Raw genomic sequence first — 23,087 nt, 5'->3', positions numbered from 1 at the left:
AGAGTTGACTATGTGCATGAAGTCTAGTGAGAACATGGATTCTGTATGCCACTGATGATGTTTTAGAATTTCTAGTACTGTACTGTATAGTACTAGAAATTAAGTTAAGAAAGAAAGGGTAATTTGATGTCATTTTAATTGAAATTTCATAAAATATTGGAGCTAAAAGGTGTCTTTATTCACTCAGCCAACACTTGTCAAGCACCTATAATGGAGCAGGCACTGTGTTTATGGGCCAGAGATAAAAGAAAAAATAAAGTCCAGAGGAACTCAAAAAAGAGTGTGAGAGATTCATTAACAACTCATTAAAATTGAATAGGAAAAGGCTATTAAATAAGTAGATCATAAAGAAAGTAAAACAGAACTTAGAGTAAATAACCCTGCTTGGAGATATTGACAAGAATGTCAGGAATGAGGAGGTCTTGGAATTAGGTTTTGAATGGAAGAGGAATTATCCAGGTAGAGAGAATGTCAGGGGCATGTCAGGCAGAAGGAGCATCCTGGACAAACGAAAAAACACAGCATATTTAAAGGATTGTGCATGAGTTTTCTTTGACTAGAGCATGGGATTGTTGTTCAGTTGTTATGTCTGACTCTTTTGCGATTCCATGGACTGAATGCCAGTCAGGCTCTTCTGTCCATGGGATTTCCCAGGCAAGAACACTGGAGTGAGTTGCCATTTCCTTCTCCTGGGGATCTTCTTCACCCAAGGATTGAACCTGCATAATTTGTGTCTCCTGAATTGGCAGAAGGCTCTTTATCACTAGCTCCACCTGGGAAGCCCAAGAACATAGGATGTGTGTCTGACTTTGTGACCGCAAGGACCACGGCCCACCAGATTCCTCTCTGTATGGGATTCTTCAGGAAGGAATACTGGAGTAGGTTGCCACAGAACATAGGATACAAATTATCAAATGGTAGAAAATAATGTATGAAAGGTAGGAATAAAAATATAAAGTGTCATATTTCTTATGACAAAAGATAGGTATTTTCTTACAAAATGGGTTACTTATAAATATTTTAAAAATAGAGATTGTTGTGTAAGGCTTGAAAAAATACTAAATCAGAGCTGTACTGAGCATGGATTTACTAGTGAAAGTTTTTGCATTTTGTTTCCAAAGTTGGATACTCTTAAAATTCTTTAGCATGTGTTTTTCCTAAGTAAAGGCATATGGTAAAAATATGTGAGCCATTTTATCCTGGGGAAATTTTGTCTTAACTTTTCCTCTATTTATTTTTCCTACTTAAAGTGCCTTAAAGAATATGAGCAGGTACTTCAAGTATTCAAACTCCATATGATGCATTTTGAAGCGTCACTGATATCTTGACATAATGGGAATAACTAGGAAGTTTTTTCTAAGTTTGACACTAAAATGAATGCTCTAATATGGTGGTCATTCCTGTAGATGAACCAATTTTAGGCTTGTTTGAGTTATTAGTTAAACTAAATCCTCACAAGTTGACTCATCTGGAATGAGAAGATATTTCAGAATATGTATCAACATATAAAGAGATAAACAACAGGAATTTGTAATAAGCACAAAAACAGATAAAGATTATTCACAATTTTTCATAAGATCTTATTTTCTCTCACTTCTTTCTTGTTTTTTCATAACCTTTCTTTAATTTTTTTTTAATTTTTACAGTGTTGCTTTGGTTTCTGCCATACAATGATATGAATCAGCCATCATTATACATATATTACCTCCACCTTGAGCCTCCCTCCTTTTCTCCCATTCCAACTCTCTAGGTCATCACAGAACAACAGGCTGGGCTCCCTGTGTTATAGAGCCACTACTCAATAACTATCCATTTTACACAAGATAGTGTATATATGTTGATGCTACTTTTATACAAAATAAGAAGGGAATTTACATGACAAAACAAAAGATATGCAAAACCTAGGGAGACACAATTTTCTTAATCTTTCAAATTTATTTTTATAGGATGCAGAATACACTTAAAATAATTAAATGACTTAAGCTGATTCTTTTTTGTTGCAAACAGTTTTAATGCCAGTTAACCAAGCAAGAACCTGAGAGTCATTCTTTACTCTTCTCCATTCCCTGAACTCTGATTGGAACAGTCCCCAATACTTGTCATAATTATACTATAAATACATATGTGCTAAGAAGCAGTAGAAACCTAGTAGACACTGAAGAGATCAAGAAGAGATGGAAATAATGCACAGAAGAACTGTACAAAAAAGATTTTAATGAACCAGATTACTATGATGGTGTGGTCAGCCACGCAGAACCAGACATTCTGGAAAGCAAAGTCAAGTGGGCCTTAGGAAGCACTGCTATTAATAAATAGCAGTGGGTAGGACAGAATTCCAGTAGAACTATTAAAAACCCTGAAGGATGATGCCATCAAGGTGTTGCATTCAATATGTCAGCAAATCTGGAAGGCCCAGCAGTGGCCAGGGGACTGGAAAAGGTCTTCATTTCAATTCCCAAGAAGGGTAGTACCAAAGAATGTCCTAACCATTGGACAATAGCACTCATCTCCCATGCAAGTAAGGTGATGCTTAAAATCTTGCATGCTAAGCTTCAGCATTATGTGAAACAAGAACTTCCAGATGTCCAAGCTGGGTTTAGAAAAGGAAGTAGAACTGGAGATCAAATTGCCAACATTCGCTGGGCCATAGAGAAAGCTAGGGGATTTCAGAAAAACATCTACCTCTGTTTCATCAACTGTGCCAAAGTCTTTGACTGTGTGGATCATAATAAACTGTGGAAAGCTCTTAAAGAGATGGGAATACCAGACCGTCTTACCTGTCTCCTGAGATACGTATGTGGCTCAAGAAGCAACAGTTAGAACCCTGTATGGAAAACTGATTAGTTCCAGATTGAGAAAGGAGTATGACAGGGCTATCTGCTGTCACCCTGTTTGTTTAATCTATATGCTGAGCACATCATGAGAAACAGGGCTGGATGAGTTACAAGCTGGAATCAAGATATGCAGGAGAAACAACCACCTCAGATATGAGAATGATGCCACTCTAAAGACAGAAAGTGAAGAGGAACTAAAAACCTCTTGATGAGAGTGGAAGAGGAAAGTGAAAGAGCTGGCTTAAAACTGAATATTAAAAAAACTAAGATCATGGCATCTGGTACCATTACTTCATGGCAAATAGAAAGGGGAAAATGTGGAAGTAGTGACAGAGTTCCTCTTCTTGGGCTCTAAAATCACTGTGGATGGTGACTGAAGCCATGAAATTAGAAGACAATTGTTTCTTGGCAGGAAAGAGATGACAAACCTAGACAATGTGTTGAAAAGCAGAGACATTACCCTGCCGACAAAGGCCTGTATAGTCAAGGCTATGGTCTTCCTACTGGTCAAGTACGATTATGAGAGCTGGGGCCATAAAGAAGGTGGAGTGCTGACGAATTGATGTCTTTAAACTGTGGTGCTGGAGAAGACTCCGAGAGTCCCTTGGACAGCAAGGAGGTCAAACCAGTCAATTTTATGGGAAATCAACCCTGAATACTCATTGGAAGGACTGGTGCTGAAGCTGAAACTTCAGTATTTTGGTCATCTGATGCAAATGGCTGACTCATTGGAAAAGTCCCTGATGCTGGGAAAGATTGAGGACAGAAGGAGAAGAGGGCATTAGAGGATGAGATGGCTGGATGGCTTCACTGATGCAATGGATATGAACTTGGACAACCTTCGGGAGATGCGGAGGGACAGGAGGCCTGGCGTGCTGCAGTCCATGGGGTCACAAAGAGTTGAACACAACGGGGAGACTGAACAACAACACAAAGCTGATTCTTTATTGCAAACAGTTTTAATCTCAATTGACCAAGCAGGAAGCTGAGAGTTATTCTTTACTCTTCTCCCCTCCCTGGACTCTGATTGGAACAGTCCCAAGACTTATCATACTTATACTATATTTATGTGCTAAGTCACTTCAGTCATATCTGATTCTTTGTGACCCCATGGACCATAGCCTGTTGCCAGTCTCCTCTGTCCATGAGATTCTCCAGGTAAGAATACTGGAGTGGTTTGCCATGCCCTCCTCCAGGGGATCTTCCCAACCCAGGGATTCAACTCACATCTCTTATGTCTTCTGCGTTGGAAGACATGTTCTTTATCACACCTGCAAAGCGCAGGAGAAGGAAAGCTGTATATATATATGTCTTAGCTCATTCTTCTCTATGTCCATTGTCTTACCCTTTACATTTTTTACTCAGATATAATATCCCCATTCACTTTCTCTTTTTTTATTTATTCTCCACAATGCAACCTGAATTTCATTCCACTGCTTAGAGCTCTTTGATAGTTTCTCTTTAATTTTGGGAGAAAGCAAACTCTGTGTTCCTGACTAATCCCACTCTTATCTGGTGCCTCTATCCTTACCTAGCATCTCTTTCCATAAATTTTCAGCTACTCAGTAGTTTCATTTTTTTAAATGTCTTCTCTTATGCCTAAACTTTTTCCAGGTTATACCATCAATTTGTATCATTCTTTAACCATTCAGTACTTGGTTAATGTACTCTCGTCATTTAAAGTTCAAAATAAACATTGAACCTCTGGTTTTTATGACTTCCATTAGAGATTAAATTCCCTTTCTATAAGTTCTTATAAAACCTAAATGTCCAGTTACCTATGATAAGTATAGTTATATTTTACAGTTTATTTTCCCTACTACATAGTAAACTCCATGTAAACAATGTCCTTACCGACCAGTGTTGTAAATACTCAATGAATATTTATTCTGTTAAAAGATTAAGGCGTAAACTTTCAGTTAAGAAACTGTTTATGTGTATGTTCAGTAGCTCAGTCTTGTCCGACTCTCTGTGACCCCATGGACTGCAGCAATCCATGCTTCCCTGTCCTTCACCATCTCCCAGAGCTTCCTCAAACTCATGTCCACTGAGTTGGTGATGCCATCTAACCGTCTCATCCTCTGTTGTCCCTTTCTCTTCCTGCCTTCAATCTTTCCCAGCATCAGGGTCTTTTCCAAGGTGTCAGTTCTTCGCATCAGGTGGCCAAAGTATCGGAGCTTCAGCTTCAGCATTAGTCCTTCCAATGAATATTCAGGATTGATTTCCTTTAGGATTGACTGGTTTGATCCTTGCAGTCCAAGGGACTCTCAAGAATCTTCTCCAACACCACAGTTCAAAAGCACCAATTCTTTGGCATTCAGCCTTCTTTATGGTCCAGCTTTCACATCCATACATGACTACTGAGAAAACCATAACTTTGACTAGACGGAACTGTTTATGTTCCATAAATAAGAGGAAATGTAGAGACAGGACCAAGTAGTCATAATAAGGTTGTCAAATTGGACAATATTGAGAGATACTAGGAATTTAGGTTAGACAGTACTTGGTTACTGATTTGATCGTGAGGGTGAGTGATGATTATATAGTACTGAGTCTTCACTGTCTCCCCAGCCTTCCCCTTGGACAACTGTACAAATGGCAGTGGTATAAATGATATACAGAGATGAATAGAGAAGAAGTCAATTTTGAAGGTAAAAGTAATCTTCAATAATATCACATAATTAATTTTAAGTATTCATGGTATATTTGGGCAGAGATTTTCAGTAAGCATGTAGGTGTGTTAGGGACTCAGGAGAGATATGTAAAGCTTAGATCAAGATTTGTGATATAGATGGTGGCTGGAATCACGAGAGCAGATGAGACCATCTATCAGGGGCAGAAGAGAGCTTTTGAGAAACACTTATCTCTCGGTAAAGGGCAAAGTGAGCATGTCCAGTAGAAGAGATAAGGTAGTCCAGAGACAGGAGGGAAAAAGTAGCCAATTAAGACACTGCTGTTGTTAAAGTGAATGATTTTTTTTGAGATGACAAGTTTGATTAACAAAATCAAATATTGCAGAAAGTTGACATAAAGACCAAGCAATATTCGTTCAATTTAATCACAAATAAATCCTGGTGAATGCAGCTCCATGGAGATAAGTAAGAAGAAAATAGCCAATTGCACAAGTCACCAGGTACATAAAGTTAAGAAAATATATACCATGAGAATAAAGGCAACTTTTGATAAATTGTATGGTGAAATTAGGGAGAGAGAAAAGGTAGTTAGAGAATTAATAGGCATTAAGAAAGAGCACTTTTTAAATGGGGAGGGGTGGCAGTTTTCACATATTCTTATGTCAAAATAAAGTTGCTAAAGAGGAAAACCTTAATGATACTGATGAGATGGGAAAATAAGTGGAAGACACTGAGAAGGTGAAAATAGGTATTTATAAACTACGCAGAAAAACTATCCTTGTACATAAAGAGAAAAAATTAGGGGTGTTTTTGCTTTATGGTCTGTGTTTTCTCTGTGAAATAAGAGTTTGATGAGAGATGGTGTCACCTTGAGATAGGGTTTCTCAACTATCCTATGTGCTTATCTACATTTTTTCATCCTTCTTTGTAGTTAGACTGTTGTCCTTTGAATAGTTGTGGCCAGTGGCAAATTAGCAGAATGATATGTGTCACTTCTGAGCTTAGATCATTAGGAGCCAGTGTCCCTTTGGTTTGGTGCTCTGCTATGGTGACATTGAAGGCCACATATTCCAGATGACGTGGCTGCAAGATGGTTCGGGCCCACCTGATCTCTAAGGACTTACTTAGCAGAGAAATATGTTACTACTATTTTCCACTGAGATTCCTGTGTGAAATAGATCTCTTGTGAGAGCTCAAAGAGCATAGCGAAGGCTGAAATGACAAGGAAGGTGCCTGGCAATTGAAAAAACAGATAATATATTAAATGGCAAACAAAGCTACTGAAGTGAGAGAGAGTATATAGGAGATGAGAAAAAGGCTATCTTTGTGTACTATCTACAGTCAAGGAATGAATAAACAAGTGGGAAAAAAAGAATGATCAAAAATAAGCTAGGTGGTATGCCAATAGAAATCATAAACTTGCTCTAAGATATCAAGGAAAATAGTTTCAAAAGAAGTACCATTTAATGGAGTCAGTTGTTTCCAGAAAGGAAAAGCCTATGGAAACTGAAAAGAAATCATCTGATTTGATGACTAAACTTTCATCAACGAAAATGGAACCATTTAAGGAGAGCCATGGGAGAAGATGCTGTGTTATAGGAGGGAGAATAATCAATACAACACGAGGAAAGGTGACTTCACTTCCAAGAAATGCCAATTAAGAAGTAAAGAGAGCAAAGGGAGAATATAATGTAAGACTATTAAAAAATTAATTAAGGAAATTTGAATAATTCCTAGACAAAGGGGACAGTATTAATGAGAGACTGACAATCAGAGCAAGTTGTCTTAAGATGTTGCTATAGACTGACTTGTGTCCCCCCTTCAAAATTGTATGTTGAAGCCCTAACCCTTAATTTTACTGTAAGGGATAGAGGGTAAGTCTTTTAGGGAGGTAACTGAAGTTAGATGAAATCATAAGGGTGGGGTAATAACCCAACAGGCACTGATGGTATCCTTATAAAGAGAGGAATGAATTCCAGAGATCTTTCTCCCTCTGCTCACAGAGGAAAGGCCATGTGAGGACATGACAAGAAGACTGCCATCAGCAAGCCAGGAAGATTGTTCTCACCAGAAACCAATCCTGACAATACCTTGACCTTGGACTGCCATCCTCCAGAACTGTGAGAAAATAAACATTCAGACTATAGTATTTCACTATAACAGCCCAACCAGGCTAATGCAGACTTTTATGTACATTGGAGTATACAGAACCTAGACAGTGATGGCTTCCCAGGTGGCTCAGTGGTAAAGAATCTGCCTGCCATTGCAGGAGATGCAGGAGATGTAGGTTCTACCCCTGGGTTGGGAAAATCCCTTGGAGGAGGAAATGACAACCCACTCCAGCGTTCTTTCCTGGAAAAATCCCATGGACAGAGAAGCCTGGAGAGCTATAGTCCATGGGATTTCAAGAGTTGGACATGACTGAATGAGCATGCACACACAATGATTGTGAGTCAGAGATTACACCTTGAACAGAAGCATAATGATGCTTGTGATATTCACGACTTCATGAATTTTGTCAGGAAGATGTGAAAAAAGTCATCCAAACAATGGTTCTGACAGTGGACATTCTTGTTAAGCCTTTTTCCTTATAAAACAGACCTGGAGGAGTGGAGGACAGTTTCTGGGAGAAGTACTATGATCTTCCTCTCTTGGAAGTAATATCACAACTAGCAACAACGCAAGACATATCTCTAAAATACACTGTTTTCACAACCTTAGGAAATTATTTGCAAAATTCTCTTGTTATAAAGGGGACTATCCAACCAGTCCATCCTAAAGGAGATCAGTCCTGGGTGTTCATTGGAAGGACTGATGCTGAAGCTGAAACTCCAATACTTTGGCCACCTCATGTGAAGAGTTGACTCATTGGAAAAGACCCTGATGTTAGGAGGGATTGGGGGCAGGAGGAGAAGGGGATGACAGAGGATGAGATGGCTGGATGACATCACCGACTCGATGGACATGAGTTTGAGTAAACTCTGGGAGTTTGTGATGGACAGTGAGGCCTGGCGTGCTGAGATTCATGGGGTCACAAAGAGTCAGACACGACTGAGCGACTGAACTGAACTGAATTGATGCATATGTATAATGAAAGATCTGAAGGTTTATTTGAACACTTTTAAATTCATATTATCATGTGCTTTATTAATATATGTGTGTTTTTAACAAAGATTCCACATTTCCATTTTAGTATTTGTATTCTGAGAAAGGACTTTTCTTGGCATTCTAAGATAAATCACTTCAAGAATTTAGAAACATTCTAAAATTTTCAGACCATAGTTTTAGCTCATTTTACTTACTCTAAAATTATACTTTTAATTATAGTTGGAAAATCTGATGTCAAACTTTATTTCCCTGGACTTTCTAAAAACTGTTTGCATTTTGCTTCAATTTATTTTATCTACAGATAGTCTCAGGATTCTGGAGGGACTTGGGTTCTTTTTATATTCTGAATATAATTAATGAAGTGACTATAACTAGTACCACTTTTCCTCTGCCAGATTCACCTTGGATGGTCATGAGGATAAACTCTGCATTTTAGGAAACTTTATGTACTTCTACCATACTTAGAGGCTTAATCAGATCATCATATTTTCAATCATATTTTATTCTGGGGAGAGTGCATTTTTAAAAGAAGATTTCTTTTCTCAAAAGAAAAGGTTCTCTTCTTTTTGAGTATTTTGCCTACTAGAGACTTTGATGCCTGAGGGCTGCTCCACCTAAGGTCCCCATTGTTAACATCTGTATTATGTCTACTGGGTTAGGGTCTCTTTGCATACTTAATAGGAAGGCCACATTACTTTCATGAAGTTTCTTCTTTTACTTCTCTAACTTAAGATCATCCTCCTCTGCTCCTTTGCTTTTTCCTGAAATCTCCCTTCACCACTTAAGGTGGCTGGTAAGCCTACCCAGTGGAGCTGAAGGTATAGTAAAAAGTGGACTGACTCATGGTGGACACGTCCATTGGAGAATTTCTCTTTCCAAGTAAATACCTTTTTCCTTTGGAAAGTATTCCTTCTTTTCCTCTTTAGATCTTAAAAAAATATTCCATGAGACCTGTCATTTAAATCTGCTCCTGGGACAGATTACAAACTATAAAAGATCTAGGAAGAAAATTTGAAATGCAAGGAAATGTGGAGAAAGACATAACGCATGTGGCAGAAAAACTCCAAGGGTTTGGATGCTCAGTAAAAACACCCCAAAGATTGCCTCTTTTTAGCATGCTTTTGATCTGGAAAGTTAAACTATATCTCTCACCTGATAACACATTTTGAAAAGAATTTGCAGCATCTACCGGTTTGGGTGAAAGTGGAAAGAGTCATGGGAATGGGCCCTGCCACAAATTTATCCTACTTTTAAGCACGGATGAAATGCAAAAGAAGGTAAGACAAAGAAAAAGCAGCACTCCATGCATAATAAAAAGGCACAGTGTCTGTCAGCAAAAACATTATCCACAAGCTACAAATAATACTTTTATTTGAGGAGACTTTAAAACAATGTCCCCTTCCCAGTGTTTTCCACCTCTGCTATCTTTGGCAACTTTTAAAAGTGAAAAAGACAACTGCAACTGAACAGAAAAGGAAAACTGCCTATGTACTTTAAAACACACACACACACATACCAAATCAAAACACACTTTGACATCAAAAAACAATTGTTCAAGTGTTCTTTTGACTTTGGCCCATATTGAGACTGAAATTTGTGGCATGGTGTATTGAAAGAGCGTTATCTTCTTGAAATTGAAAGACTTGGGTTTAATTTCTGGTTTAGCTACTACAACTGTCATAGTCTGAGTCTCAATTTCTTCACCTGAAAAATGGAAATAATTATCACATAGAATTTATGGGATTGCTTCTTGGTCTTTTGGCTAAGATCAAGTCTAGAATTTATGGGAAATTACTGAAAACATTATAAAGTACATGCAGTATATGTACTTTATGCAGTACATGGTTTGGCTAATAAAACAATTTTCTCTTTAATATTTTTAAGGCTTATTATTAATTATTACTGTGTTATTTATAATTATTTAATATAATAGTTATAATTTTTGAGGACTATCAATATTTTGACTGTGGTGGTATTGGGTTATTATTAATAAAGTCAGAAATTATATTCAGAATTACCAAATATTATTCCTCTGTGTGACTAGAGGATGAGATGGTTGAATGGCATGACTGACTCAGTGGACATGAGTTTGAGCCAACTCTGGGAGATGATGAAGGACAGGGAAGTCTGGTGTGCTGTAGTCTATGGGGTTGCAAAGAGTTGGACGCGACTGAGTAACTGAATAGCAACAGCAACTCCCCTGTGTGTGTGCTCAGTTGCTCAATTGTGTCCAGCTCTTTGTGATCCCATGTACTGTAGCCTACTAGGCCCCTCTGACCCTGGAATTTTTCAGACAAGAACACTGGAGAAGGTTGCCATTGCCTACGCCAGGGGATCTTCCTGACTCAGGAATTGAACCTGCATCTCTGTGTCTTCTGCATTGGCAGGTGGATTCTTTACCACTGTGCTACTTGGGAAGCTCCCATACCATTCTTGATCTTAGCAAAAAGCAAAGAATAGATACTATTCCTCTATTATGTGCAAAAAATGCTTTTCTAAGTAAAGGCAAGCATGACTAGTTAGAATATTCGAATTTTCTTTAGAAGAACAGAAAAAAAATTCCACAAGAGAAGAGTCAGTGCAAAATCTCTTTTTTTCCCTTTGTTTTTAATTATTTATTTTATCATTAACACTTTCTTATAATTTAAGATTTGGTTAAGGAGTTTGAAGTATATTTATGGTTGGACAAAGTTCAAAGGCAGGAGGAATACAACTATGAGATATTAGAAATATTGTGATGTAATGCAATGATTATTTTGACAACTTGAGTACTGAAAGTGATTACCTCTTTTAAGACAAGAAACAGTTAATTTAAAATTAACTATAAACATATGAATATATGTGATAGATAATTGGCTTATGTTAAATATGGAAACTATGTATAATTGTGAAGAAATAATAGCAATGAGGTTAGAACTGGCCTGGAGTGTAATACTGAGCAGGGAAATCCATTCAAAACAGAAAACAAGCAATCCCAATAAGAGTTAAAGTAATTTAAACATTTATGATAAAAAAGTACTAAATGAGATAAACTATTTAAGCATCAGAATAGCTAACTGTACTAGAGACATATAAATGATCCACAAATTGAGTATATTTCTCAGAATATCACAAAATGAATCCATTTCAATGATAGAACAAAATAAACATCAACTGAAATTATGGGAATTTTACACTTACCCAGGAAAGGCAGTATAATACAGATATACAAAGTAATTTGTAACTGAAAATGGCACAATATTCTCAAAGATAAAACTAAGTAGACAGAAAAAGTATCCTGCTATGCTTGGTATGTGACTAAATTATGCAGATAACTTTTACAGCATTTTCTATTTGTTTAAAAAAATCATGAGGGACAAGAAAAAAATCACTGCTGTGGAATGAAATGCAATCTCTTCTGTAGTTGTTATACTTTAAAAATCTAGTACATGCTGGCTATTGCACAGAACTGAAGTTTCTAAAAATCAGATTCTGTTCTTAATTAGCTATTCCTTTCAAAGGACAAAGCAAGGCCAAGGGAGATTTTACACTTAATGTAGGAGCTTGGCTCAAAGTCCCAGGAAAGAATGCCAGTGAACGTGACTGGACTGATATATGGGCTAAACATGAGAAAAGCACAATGGAAGAGTAGTATGTGCATTTCTATGTATATGTGTATGTGTGGGTAGGGGAAATGAGGAGAGATAGAGATGTAATGAAGACAAAGAGAAACAGAGAGAGAGAGAAAGAGAGAGAGAGGCAGCAGGTAAGTTGTTTTTTATATTTGCCCACAAAAATGTGTATTCCAGGCCTCCTTCCTTCTCTACTTTTCTAGGAGTTGAGATCTGCAAAAGCCAGGCATACTAAGACCTTAGCTGTATGATTTAACTAAATATTCTTGTGATTAAACATAGCAGTTCTTCTTTTATAGAATAAGGCTAGAAAGGAATAGGAGAGAAGACTGAACTCCTTCAAGAGGTCAACAGGCAAATTTCTCAATTTTGTTTACAAATGAAGAAGCCAATAGAGTTTTGCAAATTTACATTTGCTTTTCTATTATAGCCAAAATAATAAGAAACCACATATATTTATTCTTAGACCTTTGTTATACACTGAATGTTTGTGTCCCCACCCCACCAAATTCATATGTTGAAATCTAATCCTCAGTGTATTTGGAGGTAGGGTTTTTGGGAGGGGTATTTAGAGCACAGGGATGGAGCCCTGATGAATGGAATTAGTGCCCTTATAAGAAACATGGACATTACCAGATGGTCAATACTAAAATCTTTGCAGCCAAAAATGGAGAAGCTCTATACAGTCAGCAAAACAAGACCAGGATCAGACTGTGGCTCAGATCATGAACACCTTATTGCCAAATTCATACTTAAACTGCAGAAAGTAGGGAAAACCACAAGGCCATTCAGGTATGACCTAAATCAAAACCCTTATGATTTTACCGTGGAAGTGAGAAGTAGATTTAAGGGATTACATCGATAGAGACCTTGAAAAGCTATGGATGGAAGTTTGTGACATTGTACAGGAGGCAAGGATCAAGATCATCCCCAAGAAAAAGAAAGGCAAAAAGACAAAATGATTGTCTGAGGAGGACTTACAACCAACTGTGAAAAGAAAAGAAGCTAAAGAAAAAGGAGAAAAGGAAAGATATACCCATTTGAATGCAGAGTTCCAAAGAATAGCAAGGAGAGATAAGAAAGCCTTCCTCAGTGATCAGTGCAAAGAAACAGAGGAAAACAATAGAATGGGAAAGACTAGAGATGCCTTCAAGAAAATTAGAGATACCAAGGGAATATTTCACGCAAAGATGGGTTCAATAAAGGACAGAAATGGTATGGACCTAGCAGAAGCAGAAGATATTAAGAAGAAGTGGCAAGAATACACAGAAGAACTATACAGAAAGGGTCTTCATGACCCAGATAACCACGATAGTGAGATCACTCACCTAGAGCCAGACTTCCTATGTAGGCCTTAGGAAGTATCACTATGAACAAAACTAGTGGAGGTGATGGAATTCCAGTTTAGCTATTTCAAATCCTAAGAGATAATGCTGTGAAAGTGCTACATTCAATATGCCAGCAAATTTGGAAAACTCAGCAGTGGCCACAGGACTGGAAAAGGTCAGTTTTACATTCCAATCCTAAAGAAAGGCAACGCCAAAGAATGTTCAAACTACCGCACAATTGCACTCATCTCACACACTAGAAAAGTAATGCTCAAAATTTTCCAAGCCAGGCTTCAACAGTACATGAACCACGAACTTCCAGATGTTCAAGCTAAATTTAGGAAAGGCAGAGGAACCAGAGATCAAATTGCCAACATCCCTTGGATCATTGAAAAAGCAAGAGAGTTGCAGAAAAACATCTATTTCTGCTTTATTGATTACGCCAAAGCCTTTAACTATGTGGATCACAGCAAACTATGGAAAATTCTTCAAGAGATGAGAATACCAGACCACTTGATCTGCCTCCTGAGAAATCTGTATGCAGGTCAAGAATCAACAGTTAGAACTGGACATGAAACAATAGACTGGTTTCAAATCGGGAAAGGAGTATGTCAAGGCTATGTGTTGTCACCCTGTTTATTTAACTTATAAGCAGAGTACATCATAAGAAATGCTGGACTGGATGAAGCACAAGCGTAATCAAGATTGGGGGAGAAATATCAATAACCGCAGATACGCAGATGATAACACCCTTAATGGCAGAAAGCAAAGAAGAAATAAAAAGCCTCTTGATGAAAGTGAAAGAGGAGAGGGAAAAAATTGGCTTAAAACTCAACATTCAGAAAACTAAGATCATGGCATCTGGACCCATCACTTCATGGCAAGTAGATGGGGAAACAGTGGAAACAGTGACAGACTTTATTTTCTTGAGCTCCAAAATCACTGCAGATGGTGACTGCTGCCATGAAATTAAAAGATGCTTGCTCCTTGGAAGAAAAGCTGTGATCAGCCTAGACAGCAAATTAAAAGGCAGAGACATTACTTTGCCAACAAAGGTCCATCTAGTCAAAGCTATGGTTTTTCCAGTAGTCACGTATGGATGTGAGAGTTGGACTACAACAAAAGCTGAGAGCCGAAGAATTGATGCTTTTGAACTGTGGTGTTGGAGAAGACTCTTGATAGTCCCTTGGACTCCAAGGAGATCCAACCAGTCCATCCTAAAGGAAATCAGTCCTGAATATTCATTGGAAGGACTGATGATGAAGCTGAAACTCTAATACTTTGGCTACTTGATGCGAAGAGCTGACTCATTTGAAAAGACCCTGACACTGGGCAAGATTGAAGGTGGAAGGAGAAGGGGACGACAGAGGATGAGATGGTAGGATGGCATCACTGACTTCATGGACATGAGTTTGAGTAAGCTCCAGGAGTTGGTGATGGACAGGGAGGCCTGGCGTGCTGCAGTCCATGGGGTTGTAGAGTCGTATTCGACTGAGCAACTGAACTGAACTGAACTAAGAAAAGGTCAGAAAGCTAACTAAATATCTTTTTGCTTTGTGAGGGCACAGACAGAAGTTGGCTGTCTGCAAACTGGAGGAGGGGTCATCAGGAATCTTATTATGCTGGTGCTTGTGTTGAGCTTCCAGCCTCCAGAGCTGTAAGAAATAATTTTTTTTTTTTAATGAAGCAATCTACGGTACTTTGTTATAGTAGCCCAAAGAAGGGAAGTTCTTATTCAAAACTGGCCTTATATCCAAGATTTTAATTATTAATAATATATATGGATTTATATATGTATGTATCTGTGGAAATAGAACATGCTATTGATCAAAGTAGAAGTTTGTGGAAGCTTTATTCAGCACATATTTATTACATGTCTATAATGTTAGATACTAATAGACCTGGGATGATATTGGAAGATAAATCTCCATGAGTTTGGTGTTTCTGCATGTCTTACCAGTGGAGGCACTGAGAGATTTTGTTCTGGATTATCTCTTCAAGAATGTTTGTGTAGCAAATAGCCTTGGGAGATAGATAGTGCCTCCCTCCAGAACAGAAGGAACGTTTGTTGTATAGTCAAAGTAAAGTTTCTCTCTGGGGCAAAGGGCAGATTTGCCAGCATCCTATTGTATTAAGAAGACTTAACTTCTTAATCTTGAAGTTCCCTATCTAAGATGCAAATTTACCATATGTACATTATCTACTTAGCCCATACTGCATTGTTCCTGTGGAATTTGAGAGACACGTGGAATTGATATGAACGTGAGCTTATGCGTCTTGCTGTGCAGTGAGTAACAGAATTCACTGTCTTTGAACCAGGAGTCTGTGTCTTCTGTAACCCTCCACAAAACTGTGACAGGTTAACTTGTTAAATGGCAGGTAGGACAAAATCTCAGATATTTCACAATTGATAACAGTAGAATAAACAAGGCAATGCCCCTTTTCCTGTAGCTTAAATTCTAATTGGAAGTTGACACTTCTAATTGGAAGTTGATTATTGACAAAAGCAGATAATCGGTAATTTCACTTCACTTGAAAAAACACTTGATGTGCTCTGTCACTTAGTTGTATCTGACTCTGCAACCCTATGAACTGTAGCCAGCCAAACTACTCTGTCCGTGGGATTTCCCGGGCAAGAATATTGGAATGGGTTGCCATTTCCTCCTCTAGGGGATCTTCCCAACCCAGAGATCCAATCTATGTCCCTTACATCTCCTGAATTTCAGTCGAGTTTTCTTTACCACTGAGCCATCCAGGAAGCCCACTGAACAGATAACTGCTTTAAAAAAATAAAGCAGGTAGCACTTGACTTCTGGAATGACAGAATGAGGACCTCCAGATATCTACTCCTCCACAGAAGTAATGAGAATACTGGCAAAAGCTATCAAAATTAGTATTTTCAGAATTCTGAAAATTAACCAATGTTTTGCAACAATCTAGGAAGTTATTATTCAAGAAAAAAGGTTGAATCTTGATACGAACAGCAAGACTTATAAGGTTTTAACTTAACTCCATTTGCCTTCCCTTAACTCTATCGACGGAGAAGGCAATGGCACCCGACTCCGGTGCTCTTGCCTGGAAAATCCCATGGATGGAGGAGCCTGGTGGGCTGCAGTCCATGGGGTCGCTAAGAGTCGGACATGACTGAGTAACTTCACTTTCACTTTTCACTTTCATGCATTGGAGAAGGAAATGGCAACCCATTCCAGTGTTCTTGCCTGGAGAATCCCAGGGACGGGGGAGCCTGGTGGGCTGCCGTCTACGGGGTTGCACAGAATCGGACACGGTTGAAGCGACTTAGCAGCAGCAGCAGCAGCTACTCTATGGAAGTCTTAACAGCAGAACAGCTTCACGACAATATAGCTGTGAAAACCGCCATCTAACAGCAGCTGGAGGGAGCAGAATCAGTTTGAAGTGTCCAAAAATCTCCCCACACATGGATTATTATATCTGATTTACCTGGCAGGTCTCTGAAAAGCTGTTCTCCTGTCTTGATTTAATCTGACAGAGTCTTTACCTTGTATGAGCAGTCAATCCACAAGGCAATTTTCAAGGAAAATTAGTGATGACTGATCTTAATCTCTCTGAAGTAACATTATTGGCTGGGACTAATACGTTTACCAAAAAACTTTTAAGAAAAACTGGAGAAAAAGATGTCAATATGTTATTGGAAGGGGGCATCCCTTCCAGAGCCTGAATGGGATCTTGTCTAATATTTGGAAATGAATTGTACAAGGAAACACACGTGCTGACAAAATAAGAGACTTTCTTGGAAAGGGATACCCAGGTAGACAGCAGCAGGGTAGGAGAATCCAGGAGAATGTTCGGCCATGTGGTTCCTCCTCAGGTGTTATGTTAATGGGGTTAGTTTTTGGTTGTCTCTGGCCATTTATCATGCTTGGCCCGGAGTCTAACTCGAGGTCATTCCTGGTGGCGCATGAATACCAGCCAGAATGGATTCTAGCATGAATTGATCTGGAATCAAGGTTGGTTATCTCCTCTCTCTTTTGGCCCCTGCTGAATTGTCCAGGTTAGTTTTCAGTGGTAGCACTGTGTTCCTTATAGGGACCTCCTGATGTAAGAAAACACAAGTGGATCTGGCCAAAGTGGGTGGTTTTGGTCAACAGTCACCTAACAGCTAGAAGCCTTGAAAAACTTCAGCTTATTTCTGGAATATTAGAAGATAATTCATCAGGCTGTGCACTTAGAGACTGTGTACATGCCTGGAAACGGCCCCAGAAGCTCTCCTTTTAACTGACCTGGAAATGTTTCCAAAGCTAAAGTGAAGTTTAACGTGGAGTTAGAAAGTGTCTGCCTAAGAGGTAAAGGTATGCCCCATACACATAGAGAGACCTTTGGCAAAAGGTGGGATATTTAAAGAAATCTCTTTAATCATTAACTGACCATTAAGTTAATTGAGCAGTGACTTTAGTGATCACACAGGGAAATAATATATGTGTCATAGGACTAGTACAGGATAGTCACTCAAAAATAAATATCTGTGATAATAAATGGTGATTGGAGGTTATGATTAAGCTTGTTTTACTGTGTTATTGTTTTGTTATAATTATTGCTAGTATGATGATTATTATTGCTTTTCTTATTCTCCTCCTCCATCTTCTTATTTTCTTCTTTTTATTTTATTATTATGTTTTCAAGAGACAGTAGTATATGTATGGAGATACTGTATTAGGACCTGTCAGCTATACATATTTTTAAAACAGAATTTCTGCCTATTTCTTTTTAAGCATTTATTTTTAACTAAAAAAATAAGCATTCACATTGTATACACATCAGACATTTTAAACTATAGTGAATATATTTCTCTTTTGCTCCCAGTCACCGCCCAATTTATTTCTATCCTAGCCCTCTAACAGGTAACTCTTGTTTTACTTGTTTTTTACTTCCTGCAGACTTTATATAAATTTTTAAAATGTGCATATATGCTGATGCAAATGTCTATTTTTTATCTCCCCTTTTAAACACAAATCCTAAATACTTTATTGGGTACCATGTACTTTGCTTTTTCACTTGCTATATTTTGAGATATTTCCTTATAAGTATATAAAAAGTTTGGGCTTCCCAGGTGGCCCAGTGGTAAAGAATCTGCCTGCAATGCAGGAGCTGTAGGAGACTCAGGTTTGATCCCTGGGCAGGAAGATCCCCTGAGAGAGGACATGGCAACCCACTCTTGTATTCTTGCCTAGAGAATTCCATGGACAGAGGAGTCTGGTGGACTACAGTTCATGGGGTTGCAGAGAGTCAGACACGGCTGAAGAGACAGCATGCACACACACATATGAAAAGTTTATGTTTTTACATTTATATAGTATCAAATTGTATGGAAATATAATACCATAAGCTGCTACTCCTATAGTTTTTCTTCTCGGTAATTGAAACTATATTTTCATTTGGTAGTGTCAAACACCTTTGTGTCATATTTGACTCTTTCACATTCCACATTCAATTCCTCCACAATTCTTATTGGTTTCACCTCCAAAATATAGTCAGTATCAATTTTTTTCTCACTAATTTCACCACTTATACTTCTGTCCCAAGCTATCACTGTATTACTTGACATCTTTGAGTCTCACGGGGACCCCAAAGGCTTACTTGTGAGTTCCTCTGCTTTTGCTAGTATGCCCCAAAGACAGTGGAGAAGACACCACACCCAGGTAGTTCCCCTATTAACCAGACCAGCTGCACCCCATCTGGATCTGAACCTAATATATTTTGCTCCTCTGCTAGCCTGCAAAATCATTCAGACAAACCAACACATCCTCAAGATGTGAACGGTGGGGGGCACACTCCACTCTTGGTACTACAAAGCCTGCTTCCTACAGCCGCTGCTGGTTCACTCTATTCCCAAGTGTAACTCTTATGTAGCCATGTGTGGTGTGTGGGGTCTGCTCTACCAGATTATGTTTGACTCATAAACTGCTGTTAGTCTCATGAGTCCAGGGTTGAAGTCGTATCTTCAACCATTTGTATTATTTGGAGTATGGGGTTCATCCTTCACCAATGGGATACAGTAACCATTGAGTTTAGTTTTCTCTTCCATAATTATCATGTTACCTGCCTGAAGTCTCTTTTTAGTCTGCAATCAGCGTGTTGAAAACACGAGTAAAATCTTGAAAATCCTCTGCTCTAACCCGTGCAGTGGCTTTCCATCTTGTAGAGGAAAAGCTCAAGTCCAAACAGAGCTTGCAAAGACCGACGTATCCCAGCCATGCTAGGCTGGGCCATCTACAGCTCCTGTTCCCATTCAGTCTGGTCCAGACATTCTTAACTTCTGCTGCTCTTTCTTGGTATGTTTTCAAACATGGCTTAGTGGCAGCAATCCATTGAGTTCAATAGAAACCACGGCAGTTATTTAGATATTAGAGCAATAAATATGTTTTTGTTTTTTCAGGGAGCAGTTTTTTTTTTTTTTTTTTTTGGTCACTGATATTGTTTATACTTGTCAGCACATGGTGATAATAAAAAAAAAAAAATCAGTTTCATTACTGGTTTAAGATTTTCTGTCGACGGTGCACACTTTACTGCCTCCAACTATATTGAACTACTTACTTCCACTGACCATGCCCTCCTTTGCTCTGCTTCTGTTTCCATTTTATGGGAATTTCACTGGCTATTCCCTTTACCTAAAATCTTTCCTCTGAATTTCTTATGGCTTATATGTTCACTTTTATCAAGCCTTTACTCAGACGGTGTTTTCTTATTAAGGCCTCTATTACTACTGTGTTTAAAATGGAAATCTTATTGCCATTCTCTAATGTGATAGACATTAAATAGAAAAGGCTTCAGATTCAGAATAAAATGTTTTGTAAATATTTATGATTTTTTCCTCTTAAAATTCCATTTGGTTTTATTCTAGAAGCCCCAATTTTATACCTCCATCTAAGAAATCATAAAAGACAAGAATTTTCATAAGAAATTTGTGTGAAATCCAAATGACTGTCAATTTAATTACATACTTCATTAGATACAAATTAACCTTCAGACCTTTAACTTGAGAAGTAAAGTTGAGATGAGAATATCTGAAGAATACGGTGTGCTTTGCCTCTCCTCCAAGGCTTTTGATGCCACTATCTATTATGGAAGCACCCAGAATGTATTGATAATGATAATTATGATGATAATAATTGAGTCAGTTACCATAGGCTAGATACACTTTACATACTTTATTGAATTATTATAATAATTCCACAAGATTGGTATCATTATGTCCCTCTTATAGATGAGAAAAATGAGACCAGAGTTATAAAATCATTTGACTAAGGTCACCCATCTAGTAATTGGCTATCAGGGTTTTCATTTAGGTCTATTTCCATCAAAAGTCCTTGCTCTTAATTAGAGTACCATGTGTCCCCTATGTGGAAGCAAACAAGCCAGAAGAGCAGAGGTTTGTGTCAATAATGCTAGAATATCATTATGGGATAAATGAGAATACATCTATATTCAGTTTAAGATAGAAAAACAAAATATAAAAGTTTTGTTCATGGATTTGGAGCTAGCAGTGCAGGGGTCTGTGAACTGCAGTCTATTTATTGATGATATGACTTACAAACATTCATCTTTTGACAGGTAGAAATACAGCTCCTGATCCGCCATTAATGTAATAAATTTAAATGCTACTAAACATTACTTTGGTAACGGCAAACCAAAGGTCTGCAGTCATTTGCATGAAATGTATAAATAAGGGTTTTGACTTACATGTTGTCACAGGCATAAATTTAGTTTACTCTTCCTGAAAGCCAGAACTGGCTATGAACATTAAAGATGACTTGTATGACCATGTTAATCTTTCCACCTCATATTTCAATTTTTATGGGAACTTTATTGCTAAATAATATATCTCCAAGCTCTCCTTTTGTAGCTCTGCTGCCCATTACTTGCCTAAACTACACTCTGTCATTACTTTTAGCAGTTTTATGCCTCATATACTGCACAGCCCGTGATGGCTGTCTTCCTAATAAATTCTTCATCACTTTCAATATAATCATCTGCATTGCAGCTTCATTAATATCCTTTCATTCAAAGATCCAGGTAGGCAGCATCCCACTGAGTAAAAGGCTTTAAAAAAATTAATTAGGCCATAGGAACCTGCTTCCAGGCTTCAGTCAATGTCATGAAATAATGCAGTTACTAATATAATACTGGTGGCTTTTGAATAACAGATTAATTAGGAACATCCTTATATGGAGGCTTAAATGGAGTATTCATGACATGATTTTCACCGCAACAATAAAATGCAAAAACTCAATACTCAATCAAATTTAAACCTAGCCTTATTACCTTGATGTGTGCAGGTTTCTGAGACTCAGAAACAACTCCTGCCAGAACTTCTTCATTTAAAATTAACTCACATACCTGTGACTCCATCTACTTCAGTAATTGCAGGTAATGCAATCACAGGTTTTGCCTTATATCTCAGGTACTCTGGTTTACTGGGGTCATTGTTTGAGGCAGAATCACTTACCAGCTAAATTGTGTGTGAAAGGAGGGCCAACATTCCCTTTTTGTTTTCTTTTAGGGTATATCTTGATGATGTCTGGGGAAAGGGCCGAGACTATCATATCTAAGAGACAAGTGTTCTGAAATTATTGACTTATAAATGGAAAGGATGATGGTATCTTCAGCTCTCAATTAGAAAATCCATTAAGAAAAACGAAATTCCATTGGTGGGGGGAAACTTAGGAGTGGATAGGTAGTGGTGAATCAGAGCTTTGAATATTTGGGGTTGAATATTTCAGGTTGAATCAGAGGTTGAATATGTGGGGGTAAACCCAAACAGAACACATGATAAAGAGGATTTTTCAATTAAAAATTCAATACATGGTATAGATGCATGCTGAGTTTCATTGTCTGTTTAGGAGGTAACTTGGTAAGGAAAATCCCATTTTTATTTTGTAGGGCTTAACTAAGACTTAAATAAGAATTTAAAAATAAGGATTTTAAGTATCTAATTAAAAAAAATAGCCAACCAGGCATTGTGTTGTAATTCTGAAATACAAATGTGACACTAGCAGTAATTTGAAAAGTAAATCAGGACATAGTTATGCATAGAATTCTACAAAAATGAGAATGAGCAAATGATATCACTAATCAAAAATATGGATGAAGATCACAAGTGTAATACTGACCAAAAGAGGCCAGACCTAAAAAGAGATGTGCTATACGACTGCATTTATATAAAGTTCAAAAACAGGAAAGTTAAGTGACTCCTTCAGCTCCAGCTCATCAGCTCAGTTCAGTCGCTCAGTCGTGTCCAACTCTTTGCGATCTCATGGACTGCAGCATGCCAGGCTACCCTGTCCATCACCAACTCCTGGAGCCTACTCAAAGCCATGCCCATGGAGTCGGCGATGCCATTCAACCATCTGATGCTCTTTCATCTCCTTCTCCTCCTACCTTCAATCTTTCCCAGCATCAGGGTCTTTTCTAGTGAGTCAGTTTTTCACATCAGGTGGCCAAAGTATTAGAGTTTCAACTTCAGCATCAGTCCTTCCACTGAATATTCAGGACTGATTTCCTTTAGGATGGACTGGTTAGATCTCCTTGCAGTCCAAG

Source organism: Cervus elaphus, chromosome 21 (genome assembly GCF_910594005.1).
Source record: "Cervus elaphus chromosome 21, mCerEla1.1, whole genome shotgun sequence".
Taxonomy (NCBI): domain Eukaryota; kingdom Metazoa; phylum Chordata; class Mammalia; order Artiodactyla; family Cervidae; genus Cervus; species Cervus elaphus.
The sequence above is the reverse complement of the archived record's forward strand: the minus strand, read 5'-3'. Positions refer to the sequence as shown.